Raw genomic sequence first — 27155 nt, 5'->3', positions numbered from 1 at the left:
AAAAAGATAAATTGGAATAAAACTGGCATCTCAAGAAAAGGAGCTGGTTCACCCTGCGATTTGGGGTGTCCCAAGCTCCTGCTGCATTCCTGAAAGGATACCAGTCCCTTAAATTGAGAAGCGAGGTTTGTAACCATGTAACTCGATGTGTAGGGTGTGGAAGGCCTGGAAAGGCCACTCCCTTTAATATTCCCTTTGTGGCTGCTCGAGTGCTGAAGGCAGACCTTTCCGTTCCTAGACAAGTGGCTGTAAAGAAGTTTCTTTTAATAATATTAGCCAATGCTTATGTAGCAAATCTTTTTTTTTTCTTTTTTTTGTTTAATTTTATTGGAGAACAGTGTGTTTTTCCAGGACCCATCAGCTCCAAGTCAAGTAGTTGTTTCAATCTAGTTGTGGAGGGCACAACTCAGTGGCCCATGTGGGGATTAAACCAGCAACCTTGGTGTTATGAGCACTGCGCTCTAACAACCTGAGCTAACTGTCCACCCCTCATGTAGCTAATCTTTGATACATTATTTTGCCAACACGATTTCTATCTGTTTTCTTCATCTTCATGAAGACTTTCTCCCAAGGTAGCTGGGAACCACGCAGGAGGCTGAAGGCGAGGGAGGCCTCCAACAATGATTTAATCTGATCTTTTCATGCTGATGGCCGTGAACCTGAGGTCTGGAGAGAGGAATATAGGAGGAGGTGGGCATTAAAATTCATTACCTTGGGCCAAGCACAGGAGCACATAGCTCTTTCCACCTTATGCCCCTGTTAATTCTCATAACCCAGTGAATAAAAGATACTGTCGCCCTTTTTCAGATGGAAAAGCAGTGGCTGAGATAGCTCGTTTAACTTTCCAAAGTCACACAGTCAATAATCAAAACTAAGGTTTGCTCTCCCATTGATTTGACGTTAGAGCCAGGGATCTCTCCACCCTCATTGTTGTTCTTGAGCTCAGGATGCGCTCCATCTGCCAGCAGATATGTCATAGGAGTTTTTAACATTCCTTCATCAAGGTGCTCATGTTGGAAAACAATTCATTTATAAATTAAATTAGGAGGAATTGCTGTTACTCACATGCTCATGTGTTTTTTTTTGTGTGGAAATGAAAGGAAGGCAGAAGTGGGTGAGGAGTGTAGGGGAAAGGAGGGATGGAGGTGCGTGGTGTTATAAGGAACGTTCTGGAACATGCTGTTAACATATGCATAGTGTTTACAAATTATTGCCATATTTTACTTTCCCATACATTAAAAAAATTGTGTGTTTATATGGGAAAGTCATTTGTTGTTGTTATTATTATTACTATTATTATTATTAGTGGTGGCAGAATACAAGTTAAGAACTGCCATAAGCCACCTTGCTTTCAGGGACTTGCTCAAGGTCACTCTGAGTCATTCGTAACAACTTGAATCAGAATTCCAGTCCAAAACTTGTATAATATTGTCACTTTTCAGATTTGGCCTGAGTGTTGACCTAAGCGATCCTCTGACAAGAAGAATTTGACCAGCTAGGGCAACCCCAAGGCTTTCACAGAGACCAGTGAAATCAACAGACCCAGCCGTAACGGTCTGTACCTCGCATACGTCTTTCCTTTTTTTCATGAATCCGTATAGCAAATGGTTATTGAGAAAGGCTCGTTAACACCCGTTAGATGTGAGCATCTAGTGGACTTAAGGAGTGGGTCTTAACCACTGTGGGAATCTGATGAAAGCTGTGGATCCTTGTGGTAGACAAGTGAACAGCCTCAAAAATATTCACACCCATTTTTAGGGCTTATTAGACCTGCTGAAGTCTGTCCATTGTGGTCATGGACCCCAGGCGATGAGCCTATGATCTCAGGGTTCAACCATGAAATCAGATGGCTTTTCTTCTCAAGTCACTCCTAACCTAGTTTCTTACTACTTAACCTTGAATTTCACAGCCCATTTCGTTTAAGGATTGATAAGCACGTTCTGGTAACAAAGTAAATTTTGCTTCTCATTACAATCCCCATGACTGCCAGAGGAAATTCATTTATTCTCAAGCTTTTATGAGACAGGCTTTATGCCAGGGGCCATGGAGGACACAAAGATGTACCCCACACAGGCTCTGCTTTCAAGGTGTCCCTTTTCCATTAGGAAGTATGGCCAGCGATACCAAAATATAGCGATTTAAGGTCTGGTAAATGGGACAGCTGATGAGGTTCATGGGTGTTTGGAGCAGGGAGGGCACCTGGTGAGCTCAGGTGGTACTGAGGCGAGAGGAGAGGACGCTGAGGTCCGATTCCTGCTGGCGGTGCCGGAACTGAGACTCAGAGCAGAATTCTAGGCAGGCTAAGTACTCAGATAATGCTTGCTGTTAAATCGCACCCCTAGGACCCAGCGTCCAATATGACTGGGAATAATTGCAGAGTACGGGGTGGGGACCATGGAGCCGAGGGACCTAGGTGAAAGCCTGGCTCTACCAGTTGCTGCCTGGGTGTCCTTAGTCCAGTTCCTTAATTTCTCTGAGCCCCAGTTTCCTTTGTTGGAAAAATTAGAAATAAGGTGTAATGCAGTATCCATGTGGCTGCTTAACAGGTTAAGCCTTGTTAGTTTTTATCCTGTAATAAGTCAGCATCCAGGGCAATGTTAGATCCTCCAGTTTGGCCCATGTCTGCCCAGCATTTCCAGGCAGTACCCATTTCATCAGACAATTGAGGGAAGGAGGTGAGAGCAGTGCATCATAAAACTGGAAGTTCTCTCCCGGTTCCTTCACTCATCAGCTTGTGAGTAGCCGCTTAACACCCTGTTCCTCAGTTTTCTCATCTGTAAAATGGGATATGATATCCATCTCACAGCGGTGTCGTGAAGATTCAGTGAGAGAATACATGTTACAAATAATAATGTCATTGTGAATGATCCACAAGATGCCCGTTGACATGACGATGATCTCACTGAGTTCAGGAGGAAGTGTACGGACCATGGCAAGGTGGCCGGGCCTGTCATCTCTGAGGATGGAGATGGCAAATGAAGTCAGATGGAGGATGTGGCTATGAGTTCATGTATTCTCTCTTTCCTTGAGTTCATCAAAACAGAACCCTAAAGGGGCCATAAAGAGGGGGAAATGACTGTTTGCCAGACCTGCTCTATGCCAGCCACTGAGGCAGTGCATTGTGTATCTGAGCTCATTTCACACTCACACAGTTCAGTCCCAAGAGTTCCATATGTTTATTCCATTTCAGAGATGATCAAACTGAAGCCCAGGAGACCCTCTCAAGAGCCTCGTAATCAGGATTGCCCTTGAATGTAACAGAAGGTGGTTTGTGCAGGGAAGAAATGGAGAGAGAAGACAAGGCAACGGAGGAGGAGAGAAAATGCAATCCCAGATTGCTCTTGCATCATCTCTGCAGAGACTGTGTTTCACAGAACATTAACATTTCAGAGCTAGGAAGGAGCATGTGGAGATGATCTGGGTTATGTTCTCCTTTGGAAATTGAAGTTCAGAGAATGTAGGGGACTTGCCCAACTCATAGTTACAAAATAGAGGAGGCTAGGCTAGAATTTAGCTCTTGAGCCCACAGTCCAGCCTTGCTCCATTGTCATTTCGTCTTCTGTGCCTGACTAGGGAAAGGACATCTGAAGAGGGGAATCATTTGGAGCACATTGCTCAGGTGAGAGGCTCAGGGGCCATTGAAAATGCATTAGAGTTTTCAGCATTGCTGTCAGGATTGCCAGTGACACTTGATGGCTTGCTCTTATGTCCAGAGCTTAGCTTTCTGGATAAGCAGTGTAGGCTTGGGGAAACTTGGGGTTCACATGAACAAGGAATGCTTTGCTGCAACCAAACTTTGCTGCTTGAACATTATTGGTTTTGAAAGATGCTGCCTGGCCTCAGAGCCCAAGTTAAACTTGGAACTGGAGCTGTGTCCTCATAGTCATGTCAGGGGAGTAAAGTGCAGTATGGAGATAATCTTGCTGTGGGACCACACATAACAGTTACTCATTCAGTACATATTTATCGAGGGCCTATATGTATCCTTACTGGGCTTCTGCTGTAGACCTTCCCCATGGAGGGAGATAGTCATAAACTAAGAAGCAGTATATATAGTGCTGATAAGGATAATGGAGAGAAACAGAGCAGAAAAGGTGATATAGTAAGTTCCAGGGGTGAGGACTGGGCTTCAGGGTAGGCCTACGGAGAAGGCGACGTTTGAACACGGAATTGCAGTGTCTCTTCTACATGGTGGGAAGGGCCTAGGCTAGTAACCTGTCAGGATGTCTTGTGGGTCCTATCTCCAAGACAACTCCTCAGCTATTTGATGAGATCCCACCACAGGTCACACACCCACCCACCATTTGTCAACTCTAGACCCTCAAGGCATGCTAGTTACTGTCAGGAAATGTATGAGCTGAGTGCCCAGGGGCAGTGCTTCCCAAACTGAGTGCCACTTGCGTGCCACCTTCAGGTCTAGGCCCAACATTTACATGTGCAACTGGCATGCCCTCAAATTGTGATGATACAATAAATGCTTATGATTGGTGTTTTGCTATCGGAGGGAAGGACTGAAATGTTTACATTTCTCAGTTGAATTTGATTGTGACAGCATGCGTTTGAAATACGTAAGCTGTCTAGTCCAGGAGGCAGCCCTGTCCCTAAAGGATGAATATTAGTTAATTTGCTTAGGCCTGAATGATGCTGCTTTGCCCTCATCTGTAGAAAGATCATAACAATGACCAATATGCATAGAGTTTTCTTTCTTTTTGAAAATTTTATTGTGGCTGAAAATAGCATAAATCTGTCAGCTCGCAGTTCTGGAGGCTAGAAGTCCCATATCAAGGTATCAGCAGGGCCAAGCTCCCTATGAAACCTGTAGGAGAACCCTACTTTGCTTCTTTCTAATTTCTGGTGGTTTACCTGAGTTCCTTGGCTTCCCTTGGCTTACAGCTGCAAAACGCTATTTCTACTTTGTCTTCACATGTGTTTCTCTGTCTTCACATGGCGTTCTATGTGTGGCTACCTTGTGATATAGACACCAGTCATATTGGATTAGCAGCCCACCCTATTCTAGTATGACCTCATCTTAACTAATTATATCTGTAAAGACCCAAATTACTAATAAGGTCATATTTTAATATCCTGGAACTTGGGACTTCAACGTCTTTTTTTTGAGAGGGGACACACATCAACCCATAACACCTGCCTCATTTGGCCATATTTCATTTTAGGGCTTTCTATAGTAAACTTTATTTTCATTGAGATGCTACCAGTTAATCTTTACACTAATTCCTTGAGGTGCGCTATTGTTTTCTGTCTCTTGCTGATGGGAAACTTGTGGAAGGTCGTATAGCTTGTAGGATTTGAAGGTATGGTTCAAACCCTCCCTGTTCAGTCATGGAGTTGTTGTAGAGAGGAAAGGAGACAAATAATACATCTGGGGGTAGTGGCCCCAGACCAGTTATTCTTATGAAAATGAATTCATTAAAAAGTACTGAGCACCTGCTGTATATTAGGCACTCTGTTCATGCTAGAGAGACAGGTGACCATAGGTGACTTGGCCAAGAGTGAGCTTTACAGTCCATGGAGGACAGACACAAATCCAATAACCACACAAATGGATGTGGCTACGTACAAACTGAGATTAGTGCTCTGAAAAAAACCGACTCAGTTTTAAAGAGTATTTAACTGGGAACTGGCCAAGACTGAAGGAGACCGATAGCTAAAAATAACATGATCATGGATGAGTGAGAGGCTTGGGTGGGGCACTATGTCTGTAAGTATTTGAATAAATAAGTAATCTAGTATTTTATTCCATACCATGGGATGTGGCATATCAGTGGATTATGGAATCAATTTAGTGGTTGCAGTTGGCATTTAAAAACCAAAATGGAATAGAATCAAATAGCAGAGTGCATTGCACAGAGGAAGAGAGGTTTGTGAAACTTTTAGCTGTGTGTGTGTGTGTGTGTAGTGTGACCTGAGTTCCCATGTAAATATATTTCATAATGTGCTATCATCAAAAAAGTTAGAGAAACATTACATGAGCTTTTGTGATCAGGTTTGAATCCCAATCTTGGGTTATTTTTCCAGAGTCACTTTGGGCAGCTTACTGAATTTCTCCAAGCTTTCTCCTCTCCTGAAATGTCAGAGCATCTCCCTGACTAATTATAGGCAGAGAGAGAAGCAATGCTTGGGAAGGGACAGGAAACAGGCTGTCTGCCTTGGTCACATTCAGAGGATTCTCATCTAGCTAAGTCAGCCCCATACCCACTTTCCTTACTCCTGTACCTTTCCTAGACAGCGAGCACCCAGGACCTCTCACATCTTGAAGCAGACTCTTTTTGTGCCGCCTATTACATCACCTTGGGCCTCTCTACCTTCAGGGCAGAGGTGGTGGACAATTCTTTGCTTGTTGCCAGCATCAGGGCTTTCTCTGAAGCTGAGGAAGCCTGCTCAGCTCATGGGTGGGTGTGGCCTGGAGCTGGGGGTGTAATTGCACAAGAGCTTCATTTCCTGAGCATACACTTTGCTTTCATCCAAGCTCGCTTTGTTTTCCGTGGTAGAACTGTGACTCACTTGCACTCTTTCCCCCAGGTCCTCCTACCTGTACATATACTGTAAGTCGGCCCCTTTTAATCATTAAGCCCTTAGGACATTGGGTTCCGGTCAGTGTCAAACTCACTTAAGAATTAAGCTTCAGGTCTATCGGCCATGACGGAGATACAATAACCAAACCTCAAACTAGAGTAAAGTTTTAGTCAAACAAAGGTAACACCTTGGCCTCAGTTATGTTTTAAATCCGGATTCATGAAAGCAAAAGGGTCCCATGGACCGCATCCCCTGGGAACCGGACTGAACAACGCCATGACTGACACCAGGACCTGATGCTATGACCAGTTGCCTCCTGCCTTAGCCCCGACCAATCAGGGAAGCTCACGACCCCAACTCCCATAGTAACCATGATGAATGATTTTTCCCATGTGCAATATAAACTAGTCACCTGAGCCCATCGGGGAGCCGGGTTTTTGAGAGCACTAGCTCACCTGCATCTTCCAGCTTGGCACCAACTCCTTAAATAAACCTTCACTTTCTCTACTGCAAACTCCTGCCGTTGCTTTTTTTGGTGGATGCGTGCAGGCAAGCGGACCCTTTGAGTCTGCGGTAACAGGGGCAGTTAGTGTCCCCAGACAGACTTTCAACCAAAAAGAGACGGGCTGACAGATAAACGCCTCCATGTCCTGTCCTTCAGATGGACACTCTGAATCACATTCTGTGTCGTCCCCGGTGGCACGAGACTCCATTTCCCAAGGTGGCCACCAGCTCAGTAACGCACCCTTCACTGGCTTTCTCCTTCTGGCCTCACTCCCCTAAATCCCTCATCCTGCTTCCTGGGATCTTTTCCCAAAAAGCTGGTCCCAAGTGCTTATTTCAGGCTGTGCTTCCCCAGAACCAAACAAATACAAGTCAGCACCCAAACAGGCCTGGAAAGACCTTTCTCTACAGCTCCCAGTTAAGGAAATTTCACCCAGTCTGCTGACTTCTCACTACCCTGGACTAATGAAAGCTGAAAAGGGCAGGAACAATGAAAGCCCCAGAAAAATTCACACTTTGTTTTTTGGCAGCCTTTCTCAGTTGGAGCTTGAGCTTAGCCTAGGTTGGTTCATGCCTCCCTTTCTTTTGTGTTCTGGACCGTTCACAGGGAGAAGTAGTAACTGCATCATAACAAATACATGGCAGTGATGATAGTTGTCATTCCATGAGCAACTTGTATCTATTTAATTTAAAATTTTCTATTTCTATTAATTTCCATTAATTTTAATTTATTTAAATGTAAAGTTTTAAATTTAATTTCTTTTTTAAACAACTTTATTGAGATGTAATTCACATACCGTACAACTTACCCATTTAAAATGTACAATTCAGTGATTTTTAGTAAATTTACCGAGTTATTCAACCATCACCACAATCCATGTTAGATTTTCATAATCACAAAAAGAAGTCCCTTACCCAACAACGTTCCCCATCCCCTGGTAACCACTAATATATTCTCTATCTTCATGGATTTGCCTATTCTGGACATTTCATAGAAATGGAATAATTTGTGGCCCTTTGTGTCTGGCTTCTTTTACTTAATATAACATTTTCAAGGTTCATTCATGGAGTAACAGGTACCGATACTTGATTTCTTTTTATTACCAAATAATATTCCATTGTATGGTTATACCTATGTATCTATTATATTTTGATTGCCTCTTTTTTTCACTGTTGTACCGCTAACACCTAGAAGGGCACCTGCCACAAAAACTGTTGGATAAATGTATACATGAATGAATGAATAATCAATGATAGCTATCATAATAGTAATGAATCTTGGTCCACAGCTAAACTGTGTAAGAGGTGCAAATGTCTTAATTTTTCTATAGCCAAGTAAAATTCCTGTTTTGAACATCATCCTGCACAATTCAGGGTTCCTGGCTTTTTTTGCCTGAGAAGGTATGTGTCTCTGGGGTTATCACCTACTCACACTGGTGTCCTCTGAGGTAGCCTCATTCCCAAAGGTCACAGGTGGAGGACTCCATCAGGTAGGACGCAGCTGGGTTGTCCCTTTTCCCAGCCATAGGTGCAGGAATTCTCTTGGAAACTTCTATGCCCCCAGTATGCAGGGTTCCCAGCCAGACTGGGATAATTGTGAGGCTGTCCAAATCCTCTCTGCCTGGACACACAGCCAGGGGCCTTTTCTCTGGAGCCTTGCGACCTTCCCAGATTTTGCAAACTGACCCAGGACCACTGCAGTGTTCACAATTCTTCTGACTCTCTTCTGCTCCCCCCTGACCGCCCACTTTTTAGCTAACTGTAGTGCAAAAAGCAGAAGCTTGATCCAACAGTCACTGGATCAAATCCAGGTTCTACCAACCTAACTGTGATCTTGGACAATTGCTTTCTCTCTCCTGAGCCTCACTTGCTTTATCTGTAGGGTTTTGAGGCTGAACAGATAGAATGCACATGTCCCCTGAATGTCCACTGGCCTTCTTGACCCTACGGGTTGAGCCTGTTCCAAACTCAACACAAAAACTTAGCAGTTTTGTACTTTGGGTGATCCCCACTCTTATCCTACACTTCCTCGCAGCCCCTCCTCACTCTACTCCAACCTCACAGCCAATTTGATGCTTCTCTGAGGCTCTGAACATGTTCCCATTCCAGGTCTTTGCATTTTCTGTCTGTCTGCCTGGAATGCTCTTTTTCTAGCTATCTGTGAGGGCTAGCTTCCTCACTTCCATCCGCTTTCGATAAAGATTCACTTCCTCCATGAAGCCCTTCCTAGCCTTCCCAGTTCCTCTTTCACATACCACCCACTCCATATGACTCCTTCCCTGCCTTAGGTTTTCCTCCCAGCACGCATCACTACCTACATTCGATGTCCTTCTTAATCCTCTGTCTCACCCACCACATCAGCTGCATGAGAACAGGTTTTGATCTGTAGAGTTTGCTCTTACTGTCCCAATACCCAGAACACTTTAGAGGTGTTTTGTAAGTATTTGTTGAATGAGTGAATGAATGAATAAATGAATGAAGATGTGGGAGATGGGGAGAGCCTGTATCGTCCAGCTCATCATATCCACCCTCTGCCTTCCAGGCTCAACCCCGGGTGGGGATTTCCCATCGGGGGCCTTCCCAGCCTCTGTGCCTCCAGTCTGCCCCTTCCCCTTACCTCTCCCCTACCTCCAGATTTCTAGATGTCTCATCACTTACTTTTTTGCACAGCAATTCAGCTCCTTTGAATTTGCATGTCCCACATGAGGAGGTTGGCCAAATAGGGCCTAGAGTTCAGGAGAAGGCAAATTAAAAAAAAAATTCTCCCCTGTTCTGCCTAAAGCGTTTATCACAGATCTGAACAGAAGTGCATATAGATAAGTGTGCAGTGCTGATGGCAGTGCCTGCACACAGTAGGTGCTCAGGGGCCTGCTGAGGGGAACCATTATGAAAGCTCAGGGTAGCAATGTGAGGTACCAATCAAACGTCATGTTTAGGAATCTGAACACGCCCCACTCCATCTTCTTTAGTTATTAAAAATGGTCAAAGAAGGTGAAGGAGAGTCCGGAGGAGCTGGATGCACACAGGTGCTGTGATCACTGCCCAGCCCTCTAGCTCCAGGTCAAACCCTGAGGCTTGTTTAAAACATGGAAAGGGGTCGACCAGTGGTGCTGACACAACACTTGAGGCTGAGGGCTGTCATTTTCTCCTGGACTTGGCACCATTGCTTAAATATGCTAAGGTGGGCAGCAGCATAACTTCAGATGCTTGATCATTTTGGGGCCTGAGTGGCAAATGGTCTAAGAAATTGGGAATGTTTGGATCTAACTCTCTATTCACCTCCAATTTGCTGTGTGACCTTGAAGAACATCCCCAGCCTCTCTGGTCTTTTGGATTACCCTATGGAGATAAGACACCAGCAAATTAAAATATCACGTGGCTTTCAAAAGCTGGGCTGCTGCTTGGTGCCTTTACAAATGGGATGTCCTGGACATATAGTCCTTTGTGTACAATTTGCCTGAGACCTGAAGCAGAAGTGAGAAACTGATGCACGTCTGGTGTGTCAAGTTCTTGATAAAGATGTGGGCATCTTTTGGCAAAGCTACAGGCGCTGATGGCTTCCTGTGGGCGTTTTAGATCTGAGTGCCCCACTCAATTGGGCTTGCCAGTTTTCATTTCTCCCTTGTCAGTGAGGGCTTCTGGGGAATCAGGTGAGGAAGTTAGACCCCATCCTCGACTGCCTTCTCTACCCTCACCTCTAATCACCACTTTTGAGCAATTGCCTCCAACCCACCCACTTGTCTATTCCCACCAACACCACCCTAGTTCCACCCCCGTGCCGCCCCCCCACCTCCCGTGTCTGCCACAGCCTCCTAGCCTGTGTCTCCCCCTGGTTTGCAGAGCAGCTAGAGTCATATTTGGAGCTAGACTAGGATCAGTCCCCCCCGCTGCCCTGCTGAAGCCTCTCAAGCCTCTCCACTGCTGTCTTGTGAAGTCCAAACTCTTTCCATGGCTCCCACCGGTCCTCTGTGATCATCTTTCCAGCCCCTTCTGCTCCCGGCCCTTTATAACCCCGGCCACATGGAATTACTTGACCCACTCATTTTCACCTCCAGTCCTTTGCATACGCTGTTCTTCTGGCTGGAATCACTGTCTCTACCATCTTCACTTAGGGAACGCCTACTTGATCTTCAGGTCTCTCTATTGGGGAGGCCCTTTCTCACCCCAGTTTCCCTATCCCACTGTTTCTGGCTTAGGCTGAGATTTCTCCTCCTATACTGATTAACTGGAGGCATCTGCCTGGAGTGCTAGTTTGAGAAGGTTTTTGAGGCCTAGGTTAGTGGGGAAGAGAGCTGTGAGTGGCTCAAGGTGTTTGCAGTGGAAAGAGGAGTGGGTGTAAGCAGCGTGACCTGCAGCATCTTGATGGGCTCCTTCCTTCTTCTAGGTCTGGCCCACTCTTCCCCCATAAAGCCCTCTGACTGCCTCTGCTTGCACCGATTTCACCTGCTCCAAACGCCTCTGTGTAGAATCAGAGCGCACAGCTTAGCCCGAATTCTTCCATAATTGCGTTAGGCGTTATCTCTGTCTCCTGGCCTGGACAGGACGCTCCCGGAAAATAAGGAGCTTTTATTGGAGTCCTCTATGTTCCCATCCAGCAGGGCTGGAAAATAGTTGCTGATGGCTGGCTGGCTGCTTGCCCCCTTTGCTCAGGGTCCCCAGTACCCTGTCGATGGCCACGTGTCCTCTTCCCTACAACCCCCAAGACTCCATGCTTTTAGTGTTCTCTGATCTCCTCTCTGGCTGTTGGCTGTGTACACCACAGTTGAGCTGCTCACAGCTCCCTGCTTCCCATCATGTAAGTCTCAGTTCAAATGTTACCTCCTGAAAGACCCTTTCCTGACTCCCACCCTCCTCCTTTGTAACTCTCTAAGCAGCGGTTCTCAACCTGTGGGTCGTGACCCCTTTGGGGTCGAGCGACCCTTTCACAGGGGTCGCCTAAGACCATCAGAAAACAAAAATATATTTACATTACGATTCATAATAGTAGCAAAATTACAGTTATAGAGTAGCAACGAAAATAATTTTATGGTTGGGGGTCACCAAAACATGAGGAACTGTATTAAGGGGTCACGGCATTAGGAAGGTTGAGAACTGCTGCTCTAGAACCTTACCCTGCTGTATATTTTTTATACCATGTGCCCACTTTCTGAAAGTATTTATTGATGTGTTTCTTTTTTCTTTTTCTCTGACTACCTACCCCATGCCCCCAAAATATAAGCTCCCTGAAGGCCACATTTAGTCTTGTTCTCACTATATCCCCAGACCAGGCACTGTTGCTGAATGAATGGATGAGTGAGTGAGTGAGTGAATGCCTAAGAAATGGGCTGTGTCTCTTTGACATTGATTCAGTAGGAGAACCTTTTTACAGGGTTGTTAGTTTTACAGGCCTTTGGAATTAATTACAGGCCTGGGCTCTAAAAATTCAGGAGAATTGTAGGTGGCCTCTTGTTTTCTGGGAGAAAGCAAAGTGTTTACTGGAAAGAAAAAAAAAATACAAACAAACAAAAAAACGAGAAAAAGGAAATGGCTGCTGGGTTGTATGTGGAGTGAGCCACTTGAAAGGTGAGGAAGCCACCAGCTGTCTTTCTACTCTCCAGCTCCTCCAGACTCCTGGAAAGAAAGAAAACCATGAAAGGGCCCCTTCCAGGGGCCATATTTCCCAGAAAAATAATGAGCCACATTTCACAGCTGACTCAACAGAAAGGAACAAATACCCCTCTATGGGGCTGGGAGCTTCAGGCTTGAGAATCCCCTGAAGAATGTTAAGGGGGTTTAATGTTTCTCAGCTTTGGGGGAAAGGAATAGGGAGTGACGGAAGCATTTTCCTGTGTCCTTTTTGGTCTTAACAAACAAGGCTTGTTCCTCAGCAGAATGCTTTTTTTTTTTTTTTCCTGCTGCAATTTTCATTCTCAAAGCCCATTGTTCAGTTTATGCTCAGAAGCTGCCTTTCCCCAGGTCCAGGAGGACAGCTGCTTAACCCATGATTGCTGTTTGTTTCTCTAATACTTTTTACTGTGATCAATTGGGAAAATACCAACTAGAAGAAGGAAGAAATTAAAGCAATCTGTATTCCTACTACTCGAGGCAACTCTTCAGGCTTTTATTTCTCTCATATGTATATTATTTGCTTCTTTCGTTTATTTACGAAAATTGGGAGCATGTCATATATACTGCTTTTTCATTTGACAATATATCACAAACAACCATGAACATTCTTATTTAAGAAAAATGTTTGGTTTCTTATTACAAAATAATATACTTTTGTTATGGAAAACTAGAAAATAAAATGAAATAGACAAAAAAAACAGCCCAGGGAAATAAAAAATATCTGTAATTTCACCAGAGATAACCACTATAGAATGTATATCTAATTATTCTTTAAAAAGATATTTATAAAATATAACTATATTTAAAAGTCTTTTTATAAAAGGTAAAAATAAGGTCATGTTGTATATTCAGTGAGGACAGCGAAATAGTCTCTTATATGACCATTAAAAATCAAGTACATTTCATACGTTACAGGATTATTATGTGATAAGTACATGCCAGATCCTGTTGGTCCAGTGAAACCTATTTAAATCACCTTTTCCCTTGCCTTTCTCTCCTATGGAGCCTAGAAAGCAAAAAATACCCAGCGTCCCTTGCAGCCAATTAGCCATGTGATTTGTTCTGGCCAATGAGATGAAAGCAGGTACTTGAGGAAGGCTTCTCTTCCCAAATAAAAATACAATAACTAAAAAAGAGAAGACTTTTCATGTTTACACTCCCTTTTTATTCTTCTTGGGATGTAGATATGATGCCTGGAATATAGCAGCCATTTCGAAAACATGAGGACAAAATCCACAAGCACAGGACAGTACAGCAGAAAAATAGTAGAAACTGTTGCTGATTTTTACGATAACGTCTCCAGTGGAGCTATCTTCAGAATTCATATTGAGTAAGAAAAACATGTCTCATACTTGTTTAAACCACTTTTTGTGGGTTTGCTGTCACTTGCAGTTGAATGCTCTCCTAGCTGATTCAAGATGGATGATGTTTTATAAAACCCAGCATTATTCATGTCTGTCCTTTATCTCTTCATGCTCCATGTAAAATTACTAACTCTCGTGTTAGAACTCGGTGGGGTCATATTCGCTATAATATGGCCAATGCAGCAAGGTGCCAGTTTCAGATGTTCATGTCAGTGAATGTTTGTAACAGCCTACTATTTTCACTCGCTTATTTTTATGTAGGTTTATAACTTTGCTGTCCTCAAAACCCGCTTCAGTGACCAACTCACCATCCCCAAGTTCAGGGCTGAGCTCTATATTTCTGTGTATTAACCCATAGCACACACTGCCCTGTGATAATAAATAATAAATATCATTTATTTATGGTAGATAACTATTATAGTAGATAATAAATATTAGTGATTTGATTCTAACTTTCTGATTTCTTGGCTATAGGATGTTTAAGAATTTCTGAGACTATTGATTTAGACATCTTTATACAGAGCCCACAAGCACAAAATTATGTTTGTTTTTAAAAATGTTATGCAGAGTGGTCAAAATGACATTGTTATACTCTTTGGCTTAAGGACTATTTTCAGCTGCCCATCATCCATCACTTAATTATTGTTACTAGCAACATATCTCAGTCCAGTGGTAAAATAACACTTTTGAAAGAAAGGTTATGTTTGAAAGACCTGGGGATGATTAGTGAGGAGTCTATGATTCTGCTCATGTTGTCTCATCATGATTGCAAATGGGTGGTGATCCACTAGTTGAACTATTCTTGGTGCATTCTAGACCTTTGTAATTGAGGGGCTGGTATTCTTGCCTGTCTGAGCAGGTGGTGGTCAGCAGGGAGCCTCATGGCCAGGCAGACAAAAAGGAAGAGGGCAGTGTGGTTGCCCAATGAACCTTTGGAACAAATTGATTTGGGCTGTGTAATAATTCCAAAAGCCACTACTTGCCAGGCAGTTCTCCTTGGTGTGCAATTGGGCAATACTTAGGAGTGGGGGTGGGAAACTTGACGTCTGCCTGTCTACTTGCAGCAGTAGGATGAGATCCAGTTGCTCAATGAGTGTCTTCAGCTCATGTTTTCATTTGCTTAGCTCAATCCATCTTCTTCAGCCATGGGGACCAACATGATTTGGAAAGTCACCTGAGAGGATAGTCTTTCTGGCTTCTGCCTTGTGTATGTGGGGGTGGGGGGGGGGGCAAGGGCCAGAAGCAAAAGCCTTTGGTGACCACAGGAGATGATTGGGCTGTGGCCTCACAGTCAGTCAGGTGAGTCACTCGAGCAAGAGAAGAACAAGGACAGCCTGCGGTAGGGCCCCAGGATGGAGAGGTTCCAGAGGGCAGGGTAGAACAGGAGAGAGGGCTCTTTTAGGGCTAGTTGGAAAGAAGAGAAGCTGCTGAGCTCTGTTATGCCCCCTAATTTTTCAAACTAATTTCCTTTAAGAAGTAAAAGTTCCTTTATGCAAAGATCACATTTATGGAAATACTGTAAGTCATTTTCTATAAGGAAAGGATCCACAGGAAGTAAAGAGGAAGATGCTGTGTGAGATAGAAAGGATCATAGATGTTTGCACATAAGCAGATTTGGAGGTCATTTAGGCCACTAATTGCCTTTTCGGATATGGAAACCTCCAAGAGGAGGAACATGGTGTGCCTACAATCACATGAGCTCAGGGTACAACTCGGCTTTTCTATTCCAAGCCTGGTGACCCTTTTTCACACCTCCTCAAAGCTCCCTTTTATATGTCCATTGGGAAATGGCTCCCCACTGCCCTTCAACCTCTGGGTTCTGACTTCTGCGCTCTGCATCTGACTTCTCCACTTCCTCCTACCATCTGCTCACTGATGACCCTCCTGTGAGGGGAAAAGACCAACTTGGTTGCTAAAGAGCATGTATCATGAGGTGGGGGATGTTCTAGGTGCTCAGGCAACGTCAGCCTGCTCCCTTTTTCAGCATTCCCTTGCTCTTTGAGGAGAAAAAAACTATTATAAGGAAGCAACTGAAAACCTAAACTGGATGCTTTATATGTGCTAAACTACACTGTGAGATATTTGAAGGCAAGGACTTTCCTTAGTCTCGCCTGTAAATCCAGGGCCTAGTATGGAATTGACACATAGTAGGTGTTCAATACAAACTTGTTGAAAAAAATAAGTGAGCGTTACAAGAAAAATCATATGATTCTCAGCAGTCAGAGGAGGTGGAGTCTGAGCCAGGCTCCAAAAATATGGCCACTTAGGAATCCTTTATTTATTCATTAAATGTGTTTAACAAATATTAATGGGGCCAGGCATTTTACCAGGCGGGGAGGGAGTTGTCATTGCATATGCAGAGGTCAGAGAGGGTTCACTTATGGAAAGGGAACCACGTCCTCTTCTGTAAAAGATCGCTGTGCCAGGAGATCCGACTCAGGATTCTCCCATCCGTGACCCACTGCTCCCTAGAACATTCTTTTTCCTTTACTTCCCCACATAGACGTCCTGGTAGTGAAATTAGGCTGGCTGGCTGAAATAGCTGGGAGGGTGGAATTGTGGAGTGGAAATGTGTGCAGTGACACCTGGGCCAGGTGGCTTAGTGTCCTGAGACTTTGGATCTCAGGCCCTGGCTTTCTAGGATTCGACAAAGCAGTCCCCACCCTCAGGAGTCTTTTCTCCAGAAACCAGGGGCACTCAGGTGGGTGATTAGAGGGGCTGATCCTCTGTTGGACTCTCTTTTGGGATACTGAAATTGTGGACTATTTGTGCCTGTGAGTAGCAAGGGATGCTGGAGATGGCCATGCTGTGAAAATAGAGCACGTTCCGCTTTCTAGACCGGAAGCTGAACTGTTCTGGGGCAGCACCCACCTGTTCTGGGAGGCACCCCTGGAAGACCCCTTGTTGGGCAGCTGTGAGGTTGCCACTTGCATGGGATCACCAGGAAGGCCTTAAACAGAAGCCATCCTAAGACATGTGCTTCAAACAGAGCTGTTAAGTGTTCTGCTTAACGACACAGAGAGTTATTTGCATTCTGCAGAAATGATTATGCTATTAACTAGTCTGCAATTATTGTTGTTTGGATATAAATGAAAGCGTGATCCTGGAGGCTGGAAAACTTGCAGTGACCACAGTACAAATGCATTTCCCGTGGAGAAGGTTCATGGCTACCATCAGATTCCAAAAGAGTTGGTTGATACCAAATGCAAAGACTCACCTATTTAATATTCGTCAGGGAACGTGTCTTCTTCAGGGCAGGGATGCTTGGGGATTGGCTGAGCATTGCAAGGAAATGAAAGTTATCTGAGATTTCATTCGCCGACGTGGCACCCGAGCAGGAGCATCTCCTTCTTGGGCCTAGACATTTATTTCAACTTAAGGAAGATCTCATTTGCCTCATTTTAAGAATAAAGAAAATGAGGCACCATGAGGGAAAACACTTTGCTCGAGGTCACAATGCCATGTATAACTAGAGGTCCCCCAGGGGCCCTGATTACTGCAACTTACAGCTTCAGCATAGAACAGGACACCCTAGTTTGGTGCAGAATTTATTTAAATGATTTTAAGATATAATTTTACACCAAATCTTCAAATGTAACCTGAGACGTCAGTGGGACTTTTCTTTCATGTGCAAGAAAGGGAGCATGGCAGTCCCTGGTTATTGGTGGGGATCAGGCACTTCACCTGTTTAACAGTTTGGGTCCTCCAAGAAGCAGGTGCTAAAGCAGGAGTGGATGTGCAAGAGATTAATTGGGGGAAATGCTTTCAAAGGCTAATAGGGGAGGGAGAAGATGTAGACAGGCTTTGGCCCCTGGTGCAGATCTGAGCCGTGTGAAAGGAGAGAAGGAAGGATTGGGTAAGAAGAGTCTCAGACCACAGTGCAGCTCTGAGCATGCCTGTGCTGGGCTGGTGGCTCTAGTGCCCCCATCATACCCAGCCATTGACCAGGAGCAGCCTGGGGGAAGTGTGGCCTTGGTGGGAAAGTGTGGTAGATCCAAAGGGGTCAGACCTAGAGGCCAACAGTCACCTGTGCTCCTGCAAAAGGTTCTCTTAAAGAGGAAGCTGAGCAGTGCACCTGTATGGCTGCCACGGCATGCACTGTTTGCCTGCGCACCTGAGCCAGACTCTGTGCCAGGCCTGGAGGCTACAGACACCTGAGGAATGTTTCCATCCCCAACGAGCTCATGGTTGAGCTGGGAAGGCCAAACGTGCACACCTGAAGAAGCAAATATGCGTTCACGAGTGGCAAGGGCAGTAATAAAAGGAGAGTGATGGAGCAGTCTGAGATTGTCGGCAACAATGTGAGCTGGATGGAGGTTCAAAGAGGGGTCACTGGAGGAACACGTGGGATTTTCCCATTAGGCATTATGATGGGTGTAAGTCCTGGGTGTTCTGCATCATTTCAGCCTTCCCCACTCCCAGGCATTACCTCCACCCACTGGGCATTCACTGAGTACCTACCAAGTACTAGGCTCTATGTCAGGTAGTGATTATGTGGGTCCTTGGCCATAGACAAGCTTATGATTTTGAGGGGCCTTATATTCTGATGAATCATTTATAAAACCGAATCTGTAGAAGATTGTGTGGGTTTGTGGGGGACACCTACTGACTAGAATCCTGCTAATCTTCATGATGACGCCCAAACAATGGGCAAAGCCATTTGTTCAGATACCATATATTTGTTCAGCTCTGTAATTTATGATGCAGTTGTAGGAAGAAAGTCTTTCCTTCCCATTAATTATGAAAACATAGAAAAAATTATGGAAAAAAATATGAAAAAATAGAACAATGAATCATATAATGGACCATGAATATACTCATCACCTACCTTCAGGAATGATCAACTCATGGCAAATTTTGTTACACCTTTAGCCTCGTCCACTTCCCACCTCTTGTATGATTTCGGATCCCCATTTATATCATGTCAGAGGTTTTGAAATCCCCTACATTATGTAATTTCACTGTATGTATCTCTGAAGGATAAGGATGCTGTTTTCTCTTAAAACATAGCCACAATACTACTGTCACATGTTTGAACTGCCTGAGCCTCAATTTTCTTACCTATAAAATGGACATAATAATATCTATTCTGCAAGGTTATTAGCTACATTTTATATAAAGTGCTTAGCCCAGTAGCTAGCCACAATCATCATCATATTATAATGCATATGAGCTATGCTAGGCATTGTGGAGGAAATTAAACAACTCCAAAGCATGATTTCTGCCCCCAGACTTTTCAATCTAATTAGAAAAACTAAGAAATGTATTAGCTGTGTGTGCTTTCTGCTTTCACAGAACATGTTGCCTGGGAAATGATATTTGGTGAACTTGGTTTCCTGCCATTAAACAGAGTGACATTTTCATAAGTTCAGCATCTATACCAAGGTAGAAACAATTGCTTAAATAATTAGCCTAGTTAACAAAGGACTAAACAGAATCCTAATTCTCTAATTGATCAATTCTTCTTCTTCCGAATGGAAATAAATTACTATTACCTGATTTTTTTTAACGCTCCCACATTTATTCCTTTTTTCTTACATACATCTAGGCATAAACATCACACAAACATACAAAATATGTCTCACACGCACACAAGTCTTGCATCCTTTTTTATGAACTTTTGGTTTGGAGATGGCGGTAGCTTTTGTAAGTTCCAATTATTGGCCTTTTGAGTTGAATGTGGTCAGTCTCACCAGTTCATATTATCACTAGTGACCTTATGTCTCAAGGCCTGTGTTAATTCCCTCAGAGTATTAACCATTCAAATAAAATTCCCTGGACACCTATTCATCCACAAGAGAGAGGTGTTTTTATTCCTGGCAGCAAACACTATTTCACGCTAATACCCTGGTCTCTCAGGGTTTATAACGTCTGAAGAAAAAAAGCCATTTGAATTTAATAGCTTGGACTTTCCTTTAGTTTTCTGACTGCAATTTTAAGAAGTTGGTTTTCTCTTATAAGCCATTTGGAAAATAAGCAATTGCTCTTTTCTGAATATGAGCAGGCTCCAAATAATGTGGATTACAGGGGTCAGTGCTTAAGAATCGAGATGAAAACTCAACACCAAAAAACAAACAACCCAATTTAAAAATGGGCAAAAAGCCTGAACAGACATTCCTTCAAAGAAGATCTACAAATGGCCAGTAAACACATGAAAGGGTGACCAACATCACCCATCGTTAGGGAAATGTAAATCAAGCCCACAGTGAGATACCATTTCTCACCCATTAGGATGGCTACTATGTTCAAAAAAGAAAAAGAAAAGAACAAATGTTGGTGAGAATGCAAAGAAAATGGAACCCTTAAATACTGTTGGTGGGAATGTAAAATGGTGCAGCTGCTATGGAAAACAGTGTGGCAGCTCCTTGAAAAATTAAAAACAGAATTACCATATATGATCCAGCTATTCTGCTTCTGGGTATATACCCACCAGAAATGAAAGCAGGGACTCAAAGAGATAGTTACACACCCATGTTCATAGCAGCATGATTCATAGTAGCCAAAAGGTGGATGGATAAATGGATAAACAAAATGTGATATATGCACACAATATTGTTCAGCCTTAAAAAGGAAGGAAATTCTAACATGCTGCAACACAGGTGAACCCTTAAAGACATTAACACTAAGTGAAATCAACCAGTTACAAAAGGACAAATACTATATGATTTCACTTAGATGAGGTTCCTACAGTAATCAAACTCATAGAGACAGAAATCAAAATGACGGTTGCCTGGGCCTGGGGGGAGGGGAATGAGGAGTTGTTTAATGTGGACAGAGTTTCAGTTTTGCAAGATAAAAAAATTGTTCTGTGGGTGAATGGTGGTGATGGTAGCACAATGATGTGAATGTACTTAATGCCATGGAACTGTACACTTAAAAATGGTTATTCTGGCCAATTTTATGCTATTTTATGTGTATTTTACCAGAGTTAAAACTTTTAACATTCTTTAATAAGAAAAAAGTCATGATGATATGCTAGGAGCTATGCTAAGATATGCGAGGAGCTATTCTAAGAACTTCACATATATTAATTCATTTGATCCTCACAATAACTCTATGAGCACTATTATTATCCCCGTTTTATAGATGATAAGCTGGGGCACAAAGAGGTCGAGTAATGTGACCTTGGTCACACAGCCTGTAATTGGCAGAGCTGGGATTTGAAGACAGGCCATTTGGCTCTGGAGTCTGTGGCTTCAGGGACCTGGTCCCAGGTCAAGGGCAAACAGGAGGCACGGAAAGTTCATATTAAAGGCAGGACCATTTGATCGATTGTTGAAATAAGAGGTTACAGTCATAGTATCAACTCCCCGGTGGGAACATAAACCTTTGGAAGGAGCTGTTTGGACCATACCTCCAGATGGATGAGGGGAGTCAGGACTTGAAGCTCAGTGGGTGGCAGACCTGCCAGGCGTCCCAGGTGGGTGCTGAGTCTGACAGGATATATTGCTAACATTTAATGTGACCTAGCATGCGCCGTGCTCTGGTCTAAGAATTTGCAGATCTTAACTCAGTCAATACTCAGAGTAACCCTATGCAGCGGACACTTTTCTCATCTCTGTTTTAAAGGTAAAGAGGTAGGGCGAGCGCTGAAGCGACCAGCCCAAGGTCACACAGCTGACAATGGCCCAGAAAGGCACCATATCCGAGCCAGGTTGTTGGAGTTTTAACCCCTTTCTGTAAAATAGAGTTGACGATTGCTGGCCCTGGAAGGTTTGTCTGCAGAGAAAATAATTATGAAAGGACTTTGGAAAGCAGGTGGACCCACCAAAATGAGGGCTGGTATTTATCTTTTGCTCATCCAGGCTTAGCCAGAACTCCCAGAATCCTCTGGCCTCCTTTCACGTTTGGAGAATTTGATTTTTGAGAACCTCAAGCCTGAGTGTCAGGTTCCAAGACCCTGAGGAATGCCCCCCAGGTAGTACAGGAAATATTTAGGCTGTTCATGGACAGTTAGTTGGTCCAGGCAGGGCCCCAGGGGAAACTGCCATGACTCAGGGCAGCTGGGGCCAGGGCCAGAATCTCACACACCAGGTAGCCCCACTTCACACCCACACATCCCCTGCCATTGCTTACGATGACCATTTCATGAGATTTCAAGGGCAGTGGGAAGGGGAACAGGGAAAGGTGTGGCAGATCCTTTCCCTACACCATAACCTACCACTTCTCTTCCTCGCCCACCTCCATATTGATGCTAGAAAAGTGAGGCACTCATTGTGGCCAGCCTCCTCTCCAGCCATGAGGGGGGTCATGCCATAAACCTCTGGCCAATGAGATATAAGCAGAAAACTGCTGGGGGTGGTGGTGGTTGCAAATGCTTTTGCTGATAAAAAGGACAGAAGCCAAGCACTGAATCTGTTTACTCCTTTTCCCTCTTCCCCTGTTCTTCTTGAACATGGATGTGCTGTGTGAAAAGGTGGCAGCCATCTTGCAAGCATGACGCAATGTGGTAATCATTAGTGCTGATTGCCAAATATTTCCAGTGGTCCTTCTTGGGGGTGCATACTCATAGTAGAATTGTCTTTTCCTCCCCCGTTTGAAAACAGGCTTGGTCGGGTGATCTACTTTGGCTCAAAACTTTGTGTATCTGTTCTGGGTAAAAGTCCCACTCTTTTCTGTGCATCATTCACAAACTTTTTTACCTGCCTCAGTAACTATAGAAACATGTGACAAGCTGGGGCCTGCATCAGTCTAGGTCTCTGAGTAACTATTAATGAGCAAAGGTCTCCTGCAAATCTGTGATGGACATGGGGCATATGTGAGATTTTTTTAAAAAAACCTCTGAGATTTGGGGATAATTACTGCAGCAAAACCTAGCTTGTCCTGACTATAAAGGCAACACATATGAGGACAGAAAGCCATCATACTTAGGACGGAAATGCAGAAAGGTGTTGGGTAATTAATCCAATGCCAGTAATTGCCTACTTCCAGACTCCCTGTTATGTGAGAAAAAAATAACTCCATAAATATTTAAGCCTAGTCACAGAAAGTGCTCACAAGTAAGAGTATTCTTCAGCGATATGAAGGTCACTAAAAGGAAATTCCTATTTTCTCTCTACTCTCAATACTTCTGTCACTAGATGTGTGTGTGTGTGTGTGTGTGTGTGTGTGTATGCGTGTGTCTGTGTGTCTGTGTGTGTGTCTGTGTGTCTGTGTTTCCTACACCAACCAATTCTACGATGCCAGGTGGATGTCCTGCAATTCAAGTCAGTCCTAACACCAAAGTTAGCATAAGATCAAATAGGTGAAGGGCTCAAGACCTACAAGACTGCCCCTCACTTCAGATGTCAATCGCAAGTCCAGACCTCTGGTACTTCTGACCGGCTATAAATTGCGGGTGCCCATGACCTCCTCCTTAAGTTTGATAATTTGCTAGAGAGGCTCAAAGAACTCAGGAAAACAGTTTACTCACTAGATTACTGGTTTATTATAAAGGATACAACTCAGGAACAGACAGATGGAAGAGATGCACAGGGCAAGGTATGGGGAAAGGGCATTGAGCTCCCATGTCCTCCCTGGGAGCATCACCACCCCCAATACCACCATGTGTTCATCAACCAGGAAGCTCTCTCAATTCTTTCAGTCAAGGTTATTTGTGGAGGCTTCATTACTTAGGCATGATTGATTAAATCACTGGCCATTTGCGATTAACTCAATCTCTGGGAGGTAGGGGGTCCAGCTGAAAGTTCCAACCGTTTTATCATCTGGTTGGTTCCAGTGGCAACCAGCCCCATCCAGGCATTAGTCATCTCGTTAGCATATAAAAGACACATCACTTCAGAGATTCCAAGGGTTTTAGGAGTGCCAGGAAAGTGGGCAGAAACTAAATATTATGCATGTTTCTTGTTATGTTGTAGCCATCAGTTTTCTGCATTCTCTTGTTCAGATTTCCCCTTTTTAAAATTTCAATTCTTAGCATAGTCACTATTTTGTGACAGTAAGATCCACTTGATTGTGTATTTGCATAAATACTTCTCTTTTTGTTTTGATTGCAGGAATTCAACAGGCATAAAAAGATTTACATTTATTTACTTGTACTTTATTCAAGCTAACTTGTCCCAACAAGAAAATCATCTTCAGAATGAAGGGCAAGAGAGAAGCTCTTTCTAAGGAGAAGGCAGGGAGAAGATAAATAGTTTTACCTTGCATCTCAGAATTACTTGGGGATCTTGTTAAAATGCAGATTTCTGGGTTTTAGCACTAGGGCTTGTGGGGAGTTGCCTGGAAATCTGTGTGTTTATGAAGTACCTGGAGACTTCTGATGCCATGGTCTTCAGACTACATTTTAATGTCTCTAGACTAGGGGAACAAGAGTGAGACCCACAAGCCACTTGGAGGACTGGCCCTTGTAGTATATTTAGAATCTTTGGTCACTACAAAAGAGTTAGTAATTATATGTATGTACATGCATATTTTGTCTACATTAGGAGGCAAAAAATGACAAACCATAGACTGAATTTATCTTGCAAATCTATGTGGATGTTTTGGCCTGAAGAATATTTAATTTCTTTGAACAGTTGCCAATTTTTTTAAAATGTTGGAGATTTCACATTAAAATCCTTATTTCCAGTCTCTCTTGACGATAACAAGATCTGACGACACTGAACGTACCTTTGCCCATGGCACTGTTTGGCTGGCGGTGGTATCCTAGAGAGCCTTTGTACCCTCCATTTGACCTCAGCCCCCACTAGTCCCTACTAATTATATCTAACCCATTTTCTCATTTACATTACCTGCTGGTGTAAGATGCTTTTTGAAAATGTTTCTTTTATTTATTTTTAATTTTTATTTTTCAATCACAGTTGACATTCGATACTACATTAGTTTCAGGTGCACAGTAGAGTGGCTAGACTTCCATAGCATTTACAAAGTGATCCCCCAACAAGTCCAGCTAAGATGCTTTTGAATTTGTGATATATTTGACAGTCTTCCTACTCAATCAATGTGTGTGTGTGTGTGCGTGTGTGTGTGTGTGTGTGTTCTGTCCTTGGGGCAGTACAGACCAAGCCCAAATCAAAGAGAAAATATGACAGGTACAGCATCTATCCAGGACTTGGCCCATGGTAGGTGCCAATAGATACTGTTTCTTTCCACCAAGCTGAACCTACTGATAGGTGTTTGCCTTGCTCTGCTTCCTGGTGCCCAACACTCTTGGTACTCTGCAGTGGGAGCAGGTCTGAAGGTACCCTTTCATTTTCCAGAAGTGGATCTTGTCGGTAGCTCAGAGCCCTGGGGACCTGGAACTAGCTCGGCAGTTCTTAGAGAGCTTTTTCTAACCGACTCTTCGGACCGTGGTTTGCCTGGTGTGCAATAAATTCTACACATAATGGGCCCAAATAAACCAAATGAATGAAGCTGGCATGCTATGGGTACAGTGAGTTAAGATCCAGGAGCCGAGAGATGCCTGGCAGATTCCAGACCCCTGGAACTCCCATGCCCCTGCTGTCCATTCTGTGATGCCTAATCCCAGGTGAGAAGCGCTTTGCACTGGACTCTCCAACTCAGAGGCGAGCTGTGGCTGTGTGCATCACCTTTGCTCACCTGGCCAGCTCAGCCTCATCTCTCCCCAGGGAGAGCTTTGCCCTCCTGCTTCCAGGAGGGTCCCTCTCGGTTGCTGCCCCACCAAGGCTGTGCTCATTGGTTGGGACTAGACAGGTGATGAGAAGCTGGGTGGGCTTTCTAGCTCTGTCGCCACACTTGCACCACCCTGGCTGATGGTTTTGCCACACCATTCCACCCAGAACATCTGTTCTTATTGTTTATCAAGTCTCAAGGACTTAGATGAAACATTCTTGGCGGTGGGACAAACTGGGACCTTGGCCAGTCTTTCAATGGAACTCTCCCCACATTCTGTTTTCTTTCCTGCTCATCTTTTCGTCATGGCTGTCTTTTCTCTGCCAGTCTAGATTTTCATGTTCCCTCATCTTTCACACACCCTGCTACATACACTGTCTTCTTCATGCAGACCTACCTTTACTGCAGGCCCCCTCCAAAGTTACTCTTCCTTCCCCCTGAACAACCAAGATCTCTACTGCTCTCGGTTAGAAATTAGGAGGAAAGCAAGCTAATCTAACCTGTGTTTGGGGATCACATGTCTGCCTTTAAATGATCAATGTCTGCTTTACTAGTTCTGTGACTTTAGACCAGGTATTTAATCTTTCTGAGCCTTGTGTTCACATTTTTTAAACGCGGGCAATAACAACTCTGTGTTGCCCTCATGGCCATTTTCTCCGTAAATAGTGGTGAAGCTCTTTTTTATGTCTTGATTCTTTTCTCTCCTTGAACTACACATCCTGGAAGCCAAGACTGAGTATGTAAGAGAAGAATAAAGAACTGTTTTGAGTGAGGAGCTGGAGTAGAAAGAACATAGGACTTAATAATCCTGGCTTCAATTTTTGGTTGGGTGACTTTTGGCAAGTTACTCAGACTTTCTTACTCCTTATGATCTCATTTTTAAAATGGCAACAAAAACAATACGTCCCTCATGACTAGGGTTTTGCGAGGATTACATAGGAGGGAATGTGTGACGGTGCTTGATGAATCGTGAAAGTCTGCAAAGACCATACTTAGCTACTGCTAGGATAGTCTAACTCCTGGCAGAGAGAAGCCCTTCAAAGGCTAGTTTTTTCACCTGCTTTGTTTCTTTCTTGTTTCCCTGCTATGGGGTTGTGAGTCTGTGGACAAAAGGGAGTGGACACTTGTACACGCATGTCAGTAGCAGCATTATTTATAACAGCAGAAAAGTGGAGATGATCCAAGCGTCCAACAATGGATAAACACACTGGAGTGTATTCATACAATGGAATATTACTCAGCAATAAACAGGAATGAAGTGAACCTTGACAACATCCTAAGTGAAAGAAGCCACTCACAAAGACCACAGAGTATATGATTTCATTGATATGAAATGTGCAGATTTGGCCAATTCATGGGAAACACAAAGTAGATTGCTGGATGCCCAGAGCTGGCGGACGCGGGGATGATGGGAAATGGGGAATGACTACTAATGGGAAGGGGTTTCTTTTGGGGGAATGAGATGTCCCTAAAATTGATTCTGTTGATGGCTAGGTTATTATTCACATGACAAAGGGGATCCCCTTAACCTCCGTTAAGCATTGAGCTGTAATATATCAATGCCGTTTAAGG

At 43.8% G+C, this 27155-nt stretch overlaps 1 protein-coding gene across 1 annotated transcript in view; it reads left to right on the top strand.

Annotated features, from left to right (window-relative positions):
• Positions 1-3574: 3574 nt before the first annotated feature.
• GPAM (glycerol-3-phosphate acyltransferase, mitochondrial) overlaps positions 3575-27155 on the top strand; it is an 86598-nt gene continuing 63017 nt past the window's right edge. The window contains exon 1 of the mRNA XM_019646661.1: positions 3575-3619. The gene's annotated coding sequence lies outside the window, so the exon portion shown is untranslated. The remainder of the gene's footprint in view (positions 3620-27155) is intronic.

Source organism: Hipposideros armiger, unplaced genomic scaffold (assembly GCF_001890085.2).
Source record: "Hipposideros armiger isolate ML-2016 unplaced genomic scaffold, ASM189008v1 scaffold_105, whole genome shotgun sequence".
Taxonomy (NCBI): domain Eukaryota; kingdom Metazoa; phylum Chordata; class Mammalia; order Chiroptera; family Hipposideridae; genus Hipposideros; species Hipposideros armiger.
The sequence above is the reverse complement of the archived record's forward strand: the minus strand, read 5'-3'. Positions and strand labels throughout refer to the sequence as shown.